We start from the raw sequence: 10,776 nt of genomic DNA on the forward strand, positions 1-10,776 counted from the left end.
GGTGGAGTCGGCGGCCGAACCCACTGGGAACTATTCGTAGTTCTCACACCCGTTGTTGCAGGTGCTAGTTCGAGTGCCCCGACCGAGCGAGAGGATCGTGGCAAGGGCTTGGCGCCCTAGCTGTATCAGTTGATAGCTTACTTTCTACTTGCATTAGCTCCACCCTGTCTTTATATTTTGAGAGTAGATGTTGTATAGGGTGAGGTTTTGGAGAGTACTTGATGTATTTACATTTTGGAAAAGATTGAAAAAAAATGTATGAAGTTTAATGTAAGTTGTATTTAATGCTTTAGATTTCATGGTTCAAATAGTTAAGTTTCTCTCTTTTGTATACTTGTATGCTTTTACTAGTATCACTTGCTCTCGATGGTTTTAACACTTTTTGTGTTATCGTTGTTTGATTGTGTATGAAATCAAGTTGTTTTTCCTGGGGACTTGTTGTACATAATCTCGTTAGTTAGCCTTGGGCGGATAGGGGAGACTTTGTCCGTTCGGCCTCACGCCGCCGCCCTCGAACCGGATCAAATAGGTACCGTTTTCGGGTCGTGCGGTCGGGGCGTGACAAGATGAGTCTCGAGTCGACAGTGTGGGGACACTGAAGCAAATATGCAGGTGGTTGTTAGAGAACAAGGGTACCAAGTGTGACCAACGCGAGAAGTCACTTGGATGTCTACTCACTCGTCAGTGACTTACTCAATATTGTAGTAGTGTGTGTCATGCCCCCGACCGCACTACCCGAAAACGGTACCAATTTGGCCCATTTCGAGGGCGGCGGGCGTGATGCCGAACGGGCAGAGTCTCCCCTGTCCGCCCAAGGCTAACCAACCAGATCATGTACAACAAGTCCCCAGGAAATCAACTTGAATACATACATGATCATACAACAACAACGAGAGCACGAACAGTGCTGAACAAACAAGAGCAAGCGTCACAAGTAGAAGACATATAAGTGAAACAAAAGAGAGATACTTAACTGTTCTATTACAACCATTCTACTTGATACATTTAATTACAACTTGCATTCTTTTCCAAAATATGAATATAAGCTTACATTTATCTCAAAATACCTCACATCCTATACATCATCTCCTCTCAATACATGTATAGGGTAACTCTAATGCAAAATACGAAAGTAAACTATCAACTAGCACAAGGGCGCTAAGCCCTTGTCGCGATCCTCTGCCGATCCACTCTCGTGTGTACCTGTACCCCAAAACCACACGGGGTGAGAACTATATAAATATAGTTCCCAGTGGGTTCGGCCGCCGACTCCGCCGATCTTCCCACTAGGTCCAAGCTGGCACAGATAGATAGAAGAAAGAGATATATGGAAATAAACTGCTACTATATCTACTATGCCATCAAATGCAAAGAATGCATGTCACATCATTTGTCATGCTAGTATGCTTTGACAATGAAGTAAATACAACTACAACATAGCTATGCAGTATACTATATCTAAACATAGTATGAATGCAATACTCTTATGCTATTCATGTTATTACCCAATCTGCTAGGCTACTTTGCCTAAGATCTCAAATCTAGTAGGTGAAAAGCTACCTCATTCTTGTCTCATTCGATTCATGTCTTAAGGGTCCTGAGCAAAGACTTAGATCTCGAAGGTCCGACCCAATCTCGAAGGTCCTAGGCAAAGGCTACCCCGCACTTTGCCCGACCCACATCTCAAGGTCCTAAGCAAAGGCTACCCCACACTTTGCCCGACTCACATCTCGGCCTACTAGGTATAAGGCTTCTCCGCTCAAATCTCATAGGTGAAGGAATAATATGTCCACTCACTGTATGTAGGCAAATCCACCAATCCAACTACCAAGCGACTATGCTCGCTATCAATGTATGTCTTAGTGAAGGCTAACTACCATACCACTAGGTTCATCGATAAGGCTATTCATTAGATCACCCAATCCGCCGGCAAGCCAAAGGCAACTATGAACCACAACAACAACTATGGAAGCAAGTTATCATGAACAACAATAATGAGTATGACTCAATAGGTAACCAAATCTCATGGTGAACACAAGGTTCACAAGCAAGGCTCACATGTCAACCTCCTAGGGATGCCTAGCTGGACTATCCCCGAGTCAACCTCCTAGGGATGCCTAGCTGGACTATCCCCGAGTACGCCTGCGGATAACAAGCGGCTATCCGAGCAGCAAGTAGGGCTGCCTCTCTAGTGACCAATCTCCGGAGCGCACAACTTGAGGGGAGCGACCCCACCAAGCGCAGACAGGCAATGTGAGCGTGATCATCTCACGAGCAACAACAACCTACCCTCTAAGGGTAATCTCATTATGGAATCAAGGTGTTCTTGTACCCAATCTCATAGTGTCTCAACTACACTAATGTTCTCATATCAAGGTCATCAACAATTATATGCCACTCATCATAGTTTTCTAACTAGATGCCACTCATCATTTAGACTCATCATCAACACTAGTTACATCATACTAGTTCTTTAGCAACATAAGCATTAAACATCTCATATAGGGTCTAGGTCTTTATTGTAGGGTTTTCATCATGTAATCATCATGCATACTAGATCATGGAACAATCATCAAGATGTATAGCTACTAGCATGCAAATATGAGCAATGACCATAATCATCTAGCACCTAAGTGCAATAAATACAATATGCAACTTAATCGATTAATGCACTCAACAAGTTTAACCCACATTAATCATGCCCTTATAGGGTTTCACCACACTAAGTCCCAATCTCATGCATACTAGGTACAAGTATTAATCAAGTAACACTACACTCCCACTAGCATGCCATGACATGTAACAATTGCCAACTAGTACCCTATAATGCAATATCCCAATATGCAACTTGATCAATGTTAACTAGAGTTTCTAGTACAACAACCAATCCATTACTAGTTCAAGTCATATGTGTTTTTAGCACAATGAGTTCAATGCCACTTGTAAACTAGGTCTTTAAATACAACACTAGGTTCTTCTTTCATTTAGCATCATAGGCTTACCAATGTCATTTCATAATCCTTATGTCCATTACATCATATATCCATATCATAATACTATATTGATCATAAACATCATATAAGGATTAGGAATGCATGTATTGTCATCCTATAATGCATAGCAACATACAATATGCTTAATACAAATTGATAAAGTACTAAGACATAGGGAGAAGCCCGATTGCTTCGGGATGACACCCCCCACCTTGTGGTAGTACCGTAGAGCTACTAAACTTGGCGTCGCGGTCCACGTGCGCCGCTTCAACACCTCGGGTCAAAACGAACCCTAGAGCACTCAAATCAGTGATATCTCCGCGCTCACTCGTCGGATCGACGAACCGTCTTCGCCTACGTGTTTGGGAGCATAGGAATTAGGTTTCTAACCCATCAAAAGAGATCAATCCCTCATATTTTCAAAAATCCCAAAACCAAGCCCTAGGTTTGCAACAATTGAGAAATCATGGTTTCAAGCTCCAAATTTGAGATTGAACCTTCTCTTAAGCTCCAATGGTTTTCATTTGAACCACTCTTAAGCAACAGAACCCTTTTAAAAACCTAGGTTTAGCATTTATGAGGAAACCATGGGTGCTTGCTTCAAATTGAGCTAGAACCATCATCTCTAAACCCAAGAGGTTCCATTAGAACCCTTAAAACCAACAAAAAGCTACAAACCCTAGAAATCTCATATTTAGGGTTTAGGCTTACCTCTAGGGTTTGCTCCAAAGCAAGCCCTAGCTTGAGTATGAGAGGGAGAAGAGCTTCTTCTCCACCAAGCTTGCTTCACCACCAAGCAAATTCCAATTTTTCTTTCTTCTCTAATCCTCTCTTTGGTAAAGAGAACCAAAGAGAAAGAGAGGTCATAAAGTCAAAGAGAAAAAGAGAGAAAACTCACCCTCTCTCTCTCCTACGGTTTGGGGGAAAAGGGCAAGGATTCACTCAATTACATAGAAAACTTGCCCAACAAGTAAACTCTTTTACATAGGTACATAGGAAACTTGCCCTCCAAGTAAACTCAATTACTTGCACCATTACACCTTGGCCCCTCTCATTTGCACAATTACACCTTAGCCCATCTCATAACACTATTTTATTTACACTTATTTCTATATCTAAATCCGGTATATTACATTACACCGCAACCTTACCGGAACCATTCAAATGGCTCTCCAACCGAATGGACACTGTAACCTCATGATTTTAGAAGTCCGGTACCTTACAGTGTGACTGGTCCTTTGACTTGCGGTGTCTCGGCTATTCACAATGAGGTTATTGTAGTTTGACTGTACATACATTTGGTCTCTAGCCATTCGGGTCCTTGCAGGTCATGTTGGTTGCAGTAGGTTCATTGTAGGAATAGGGTGTACACTTATATGGAATCTATCTCCCTTGGTAGATAGGGGCGTTAGTCCTATATGATTTATGAGATCGAGTTTAGAAGACTTTGGCCAGGGCAGAGTTAATATCGGAAAGGGGTTTCCGATATTAGAAACTCAAGTCGAATAAATTTGACATATGACAGACGATGTGTCACGGCCCAGGCCGCAGCTAAAGCCCGCTAGGTGCGTGCACAGACTTGCTGTGCACACCAAACAACCCCGATGTACACCAAGCGTCTACAACAATCATAGAGAGAACAGTATGATCCTTCCTAAAACATGGTAATCAGAGCAAGAACAAACAACATCTAGATACAAAATTCTACAACTAATACATTACAAGATTTCCATAACTTAATCAAGAGGTACAACAAGATTACAAGGGACATAATGTACAATATACACCACTGAACTAAGCCAAAAAATAATTCTATGGGTTCATATATTACAACATCGTGAGGCTCTAGCTAGTCGCTACCCCGTTGCTACGATCCCTAGCCTTTTCCACTGCAGAAGGCTCTAAAACAAAAACATTCAACCAATGGGGGTGAGAACTATTAAACAATAGTTCCCAGTGGGTAAGCCGCTGAGAATGGCGAAATACACCACTGGGTCAATTGAGGCATGAATATGATACGAAAAGTATATAATGTAAATGGAGCAATTAATAGAATAATTCATCTATAACATGTTTCTACAAGAAATGTCTTTAACCTATATATGAATTTCATTCCCTACAATCACATGCATAAGTAATTGTGTATGCAACATTAAAATGTTAGTCCCCATTTAAACTACGAACAATTGTTATGAATCAAGTCTTATATTGTTGTTGACATCAATTTGTTGTTGTCATCATGAAACTACAATTCTATATTAAATATCATGAGTGTAGGTTCGCTACGACTAAGGTTGTCAATGCAACTGTAATGTACCGAATCCTAGGACGTGGCGGCGACAGAATAGGACCGGGTGGATTGTTTTGTTCGAGGACTCCGGCCCGGAGTATTCAAATTGGTGCATGCCTTCAAGTTCCACACTTCGGCGGAGGCGTTAGACCGCGCACTTTGGGTCGAGCACAGGAACACTTGCGAGCGTGAGGACCGTGAGGCGCTCGCAAGGATAAAGGAAAGAAGCGGCAGCACGGTGGTTCTGGAGGCCAGTCAGGTTCCAAGAAGCCCCCGAAGTACCCGCGTGAACGGTCTGAGGGCCGTGAAGTGCGACGGTGCATCTTTTGTGGCGGAGACCACCGGGCTACGCACTGTGAGCAACGCCGTGGGAGATGTTATGAGTGTGGCCAGGCGGGACACATGGCCCGTGATTGCCCGAGAAAGGCCTTGGTTGCCCCGTCTGTCGCATCGGCTCCAGCAATTCCAGGCCATTATGGTGGAGTCCCTCCTATGGTTGCGCCGACTGGACGTGCTTTGGCGCCACGTCAGTTTGAGGCGGCCCGATATTTTTCGAGTGGCCGAATGTATGCTGCTCAAGTCGAGGAGGAGCCGATTACTGCGAATGATGTCATGGCAGGTACGGTTTAATCGAAGCATGTATATATTTCTGCATGACATTATATCTTTAGTAAGTGCATTGCATGCATTGTAGTTGTGGTCGTTTGCTACTGTTTATACATAAGCATAGTAGAGACCAAGGCATGGGTTGGCGTAGTTACCCTAGCATGTATAAGTTGTGATGGTACGTTGCTTACCTCAGATTGTCGAGGGTAGAGATTTTGTTAGGGCGGTAGCCGAGCTTGGGTTCGGGAGTGAAGGTGTCGTCTATTGGATCTCGCGATCGAGCGCGTATTGAGAGTGTGATGGTGATCTAACCCGACGAATTGTAGTGGGTTAGTGATTATTGGTCCACGTGTAGAAACCGAGCTGATCGGTTTGGCCAATAACTCTGTCAAGGAGTTTGGCTTGGATTTGCAGGCAAGTGTTTGTGTGAGTTCGTTGTAGAGTGATTGGAGGTTGGAAGTGGCGATTGAGGGATCTAGTAAGTGGTCTCTTGGGGACATCGAACCTTGGATAGCCTCATGGAATCAAGAGTGCATTGGAACCTTGATGACTCAAAAGTCGATTTGAGGTAGGGGTTCAGATTGAAGTGGTTGGTTTCGAGAACGAATCACCCTCACTTGTTTGAGAACTAAGTGGAGGTGAGAATTTAGACTTTAAAGTCCTAAATAAGCTTGGTGTCGTTGAGTTGTTTCGAGGACGAAACTCCTTTTAAGGGGAGGAGATTGTGAGATATTGAATCTCGATGGAATTTGGCTAACTTTGGCCAAATGGACCAAAGTGGGCAATTGAACGGTTTGGACAAGTTCCATTCGGCGTTCCAACAAGTTTGGAAGAGCTAAAATGAGTTCCAAAGGTGTTGGAATGGTTTTGACATCGATCGGCGCGAAGTAGAGCCGAAAAAGGGATGAAAAATAGCTTTCTGGAGCTTTTGTACCGGTACAAGAGTGATGGTTGTACCGGTACAACCATCGCAGCTCTCGAGTTGGAAGCTGCCAGACCTTGTACGGTACAAGGGGGTCTTGTACCGGTACAAGCCCTGCGAAACCGAGAAACCGAACCTCGGGTTGGGCTGTCTGCCAGGCCTTGTACCGATACAAGAACCCATGTCCGGTATAAGGGACCCCGAACAGCAGGTATGCTTTGAAAAATAAAATAGTTGAGGGGCTTTTTGGGTTTTGTTACATTAGAGGACTTATACCCCTCTCCCTCAGCCACTCTCTCTCATTTTCTCTCCCTCTCTCTCTCACCCCTCTTGCTCTCTCTCTCTCAAACCGAAAAAAAAGGAAAGAAAGAGAAGAAGAAGGAGAAAAGAAGGAGACAAAGAAAGAGAAGAAGAAGAGAAGCAAGGAGAAGATCAAGGAGAAGGAAAAGAAGCTCTCTCCCTCATCTTCCTCAAGCTAGGGCTTGCTTTGGAGCAAACCCTAGAGGTAAGCCTCAACCCTAACTTGAGATTTCTAGGGTTTGTAGCTTTTTGTTGGTTTTAAGGGTTCTAATGGACCCTCTTGGGTTTAGAGATGATGGATCTAGCTCAAACTTGAAGCTAGCACCCATGGTTTCCTCATAGATGCTAGACCTAGGTTTTAAAAAGGGTTTTGTTGCTTAAGAGTGGTTTAAATGGAAACCATTGGAGCTTAAGAGAAGGTTCAATCTCAGATTTGGAGCTTGAAACCACGATTTCTCTATTATTGCAAACCTAGGGTTTGATTTTGGGGCTTTTGAAAATATGAGGGATTGATCTATTTTGATGGGTTAGAACCTAATTCCTATGCTCCCAAACGCGTAGGCGAAGACGGTTCGTCGATCCGACGAGCGAGCGCGGAGCTATCGCCGATTTGGTCGCTCTAGGGTTCGTTTTGACCCAAGGTGTGGAAGCGGCGCACGTGGACCGCGACGCCGAGTTTCTTAGCTTTTGGCACTATCAAAGGTGGGTGGTGACCATCCCGAAGCAGCTGGACTGCTCCCTATGTTTAAGTATTTTTAATTGATTAAGTTGCATCTTGTGCATGTTGCATATAGGGTGTTAGATGATGATTGCTATAAATTATTGCATGCTAGTATGTGGTTAGCTTTACCGTGGCTTTGGTTCTAGTATGCACGAATAGAACTTGAGATAGTTAACCCTATATATGATAAGTAATGTTTATGTAAATGGGAACCTAGTATGATACAACTAGTGTTGAGATTAAGTCAAATGACAAGTGGCATGAGAACAATGTGATGAAACCTATATGTGATATGGTATGGTAAGTTGGAATCTAGGTAAATGAGACCTAGTAAAGTGCAACTGATGTTAAGACCATGTTAAATGACGAGTGACATCTAGTTGTAGATAACTACGACGAGTGGCATCTAGTTAACTTTAAACTTGACGAGTGGCATCTAGTTATTGTGAAACATGAGAACATTAGTGTGGTTGGAAACACTATGAGATCATCCTTAGTTGGTAGGATGTTGTTGTTCGAGAGTTATTGTCTAGAGTTGTAGGGTATCCTCTTTGACGGGGATTTGATCTTACACCTATGTCTGTTCGAAGCTTGGTGTGGTCGCTCTACACAAGCGGTGCACTCCGGAGTTGTCACACGATAGGGATAGCCTTTTTGGGTCCCGAGGGGTTAGCCTTTTTGGGCCCCGCAGACGGTTGGTCGAGTGAGTAGTTCTCACCTTGAGTAAGCGGTTCCTCGCCATGAGATTGAGAATTGGTCGAGTGAGTAGTTCTCACCTTGAGTGAGCGGTTCCTCGCCATGAGATTGAGAATTGGTTGAGTGAGTAGTTCTCACCTCGAGTGAGCAGTTCCTCTTCTACTAGATTGAGTTTGAGAGTTGGGTTGTTGGTCAGGTGAGTGAGTGGATCCTCCCCGTGGTGTTTGGGTTGTGAGTCGGGTGAGTGAGCGGATCCTCACCAGTGTGTTTGGGTAACCTGATGAGTTACATTGTTAGTGAGCATAGTAGTATAGTAGCTGCTTTTATTACCTGTTCATGCATTCATAGCATTGGATCGAGGCATAGTTTTATATATAGCATTTCCACCTGCCTTACTATCACCTAATTATATTGTTCTATTATGCCCCGAGAGTGAAAATTTGGAACGAATCGATATCAGCCTTCACAAGAACCAAAACCGGAATAATACTAGACTACTCAGTTGCGCCCTAACCGTATAAATTAGCAACGAGTACTTTTTCTTATTCAATCGAACAGAGAGTAAAACCTAATTATATTGTTCTATTATACTGTAGCTAAGCAAAGTTTAAATGTGAGAGCCCCGTTTTATCTTCTTATATTAATCCAAAATGCGAAACAAGCTATCTTTCTCTTTTTCATGAGCAACGTTTCAACAGGACAATACCGCGTTGACTCATCAGATTATAACAAGGCCAAAACCAAGAATATTTGCAGCTGTAACTAAGTAAGTTTTAAATGTGAGAGTTCCGCATGATCTTGTTATATTATGCCAAAATGCGAAACAAGCTAACTTACTCTTTTTCATGAGCAACGTTTCAATAGGACAATCTCGCGTTGACTCATTAGATTATAACAAGGCCAAAACCAAAAACACTTGCAAATGTAGCTAAGTAAGGTTTAAATGTGAGAGCCCCGTATTATCTTGTTATATTAATACAAAATAAGAAACAAGCTAACTTACTCTTTTTCATGAGCAACGTTTAAATGTGACAATCCCGCGTTGACTCATCAGATTACAACAAGGCCAAAACCAAGAAAACTTGCAACTGTAGTTAAGCAAAGTTTAAATGTGAGAACCCCGTATTATCTTGTTATGTTAATCCAAAATGAGAAACAAGCTAACTTACTCTTTTTCATGAACAGCGTTTTAATATGACAATACCCGCGTTGACTCAACAGATTACAACAAGGCCAAAACCAAGAGCACTTGCAACTGTAGCTAAGCAAGGTTTAGATGTGAGAGCCCCGTATTATCTTTTTTTATTAATCCAAAATGAGAAACAAGCTAACTTACTCTTTTTCATGAGGAACGTTTAAATATGATAATTCCGTGTTGACACATCAGATTACAACAAGACCTAAACCAAGAACACTTGCAACTGTAGCTAAGCGAGGTTTAAGTGTGAGACCCCCGTATTATCTTGATATATTAATCCAAAATGAGAAACAAGCTAACTTACTCTTTTTCATGTGGAACATTTAAATATGACAATACCGCCTTGAATCGTCAGATTACAATAAGGCCAAAACTAAGAAAACTTGCAACTGTAGCTAAGCAAGGTTTAAATTTGAGAGCCCCGTATTATCTTGTTATATTAATCGAAAAAGAGAAACAAGCTAACTTAATCTTTTTCATGAGCAACGTTTCAATATGACAATACCGCCTTGACTCATCAGGTTATAACAAGGCCAAACCAAGAATACTTGCAACTGTAGCTAAGGAAGGTTTAAATGTGAGAGCCCCGTATTATCTTGTTATATTAAACCAAAATGAGAAACAAGCTAACTTACTCTTTTTCATGAGGAACGTTTAAATATGACAATCTCGCGTTGATTCATCAGATTACAACAAAATCAAAACTAAGAACACTTGCAACTGTAGCTAAGCAAGGTTTAAATGTGAGAGCCCCGTTTTATCTTGTTATATTAATCCAAAATGACAAACAAGCTAACTTACTCTTTTTCATGAGCGACGTTTAAATATGACAATCCCGCATTGACTCATCAGATTACTACAAGGTTAAAACCAAGAATATTTATAACCGTAGCTAAGCAAGGTTTAAATGTGAGAGCCCCATATTATCTTGTTATATTAATCCAAAATGAGAGACAAGCTAACTTATTCTTTTTCATGAGCAGCGATTAAATATGCCAATCCCGCGTTGACTCATCAGATTATAATAAGGCCAAAACCAAGAACACTTCC

At 42.1% G+C, this 10,776-nt stretch overlaps 1 long non-coding RNA gene across 1 annotated transcript; it reads right to left on the reverse strand.

Moving 5' to 3' along the window:
* LOC109725641 lies at positions 931–4,081 on the reverse strand. The gene is made up of 3 exons (XR_002220304.1): positions 3,705–4,081; positions 3,205–3,347; positions 931–1,203 (listed from the first exon to the last, which is right to left on the reverse strand). It is a non-coding gene; the product is annotated as an uncharacterized LOC109725641 (long non-coding RNA).

The sequence above is a fragment of the Ananas comosus genome, linkage group 2 (assembly GCF_001540865.1).
Source record: "Ananas comosus cultivar F153 linkage group 2, ASM154086v1, whole genome shotgun sequence".
In the NCBI taxonomy this organism is placed as follows: Eukaryota; Viridiplantae; Streptophyta; class Magnoliopsida; order Poales; family Bromeliaceae; genus Ananas; species Ananas comosus.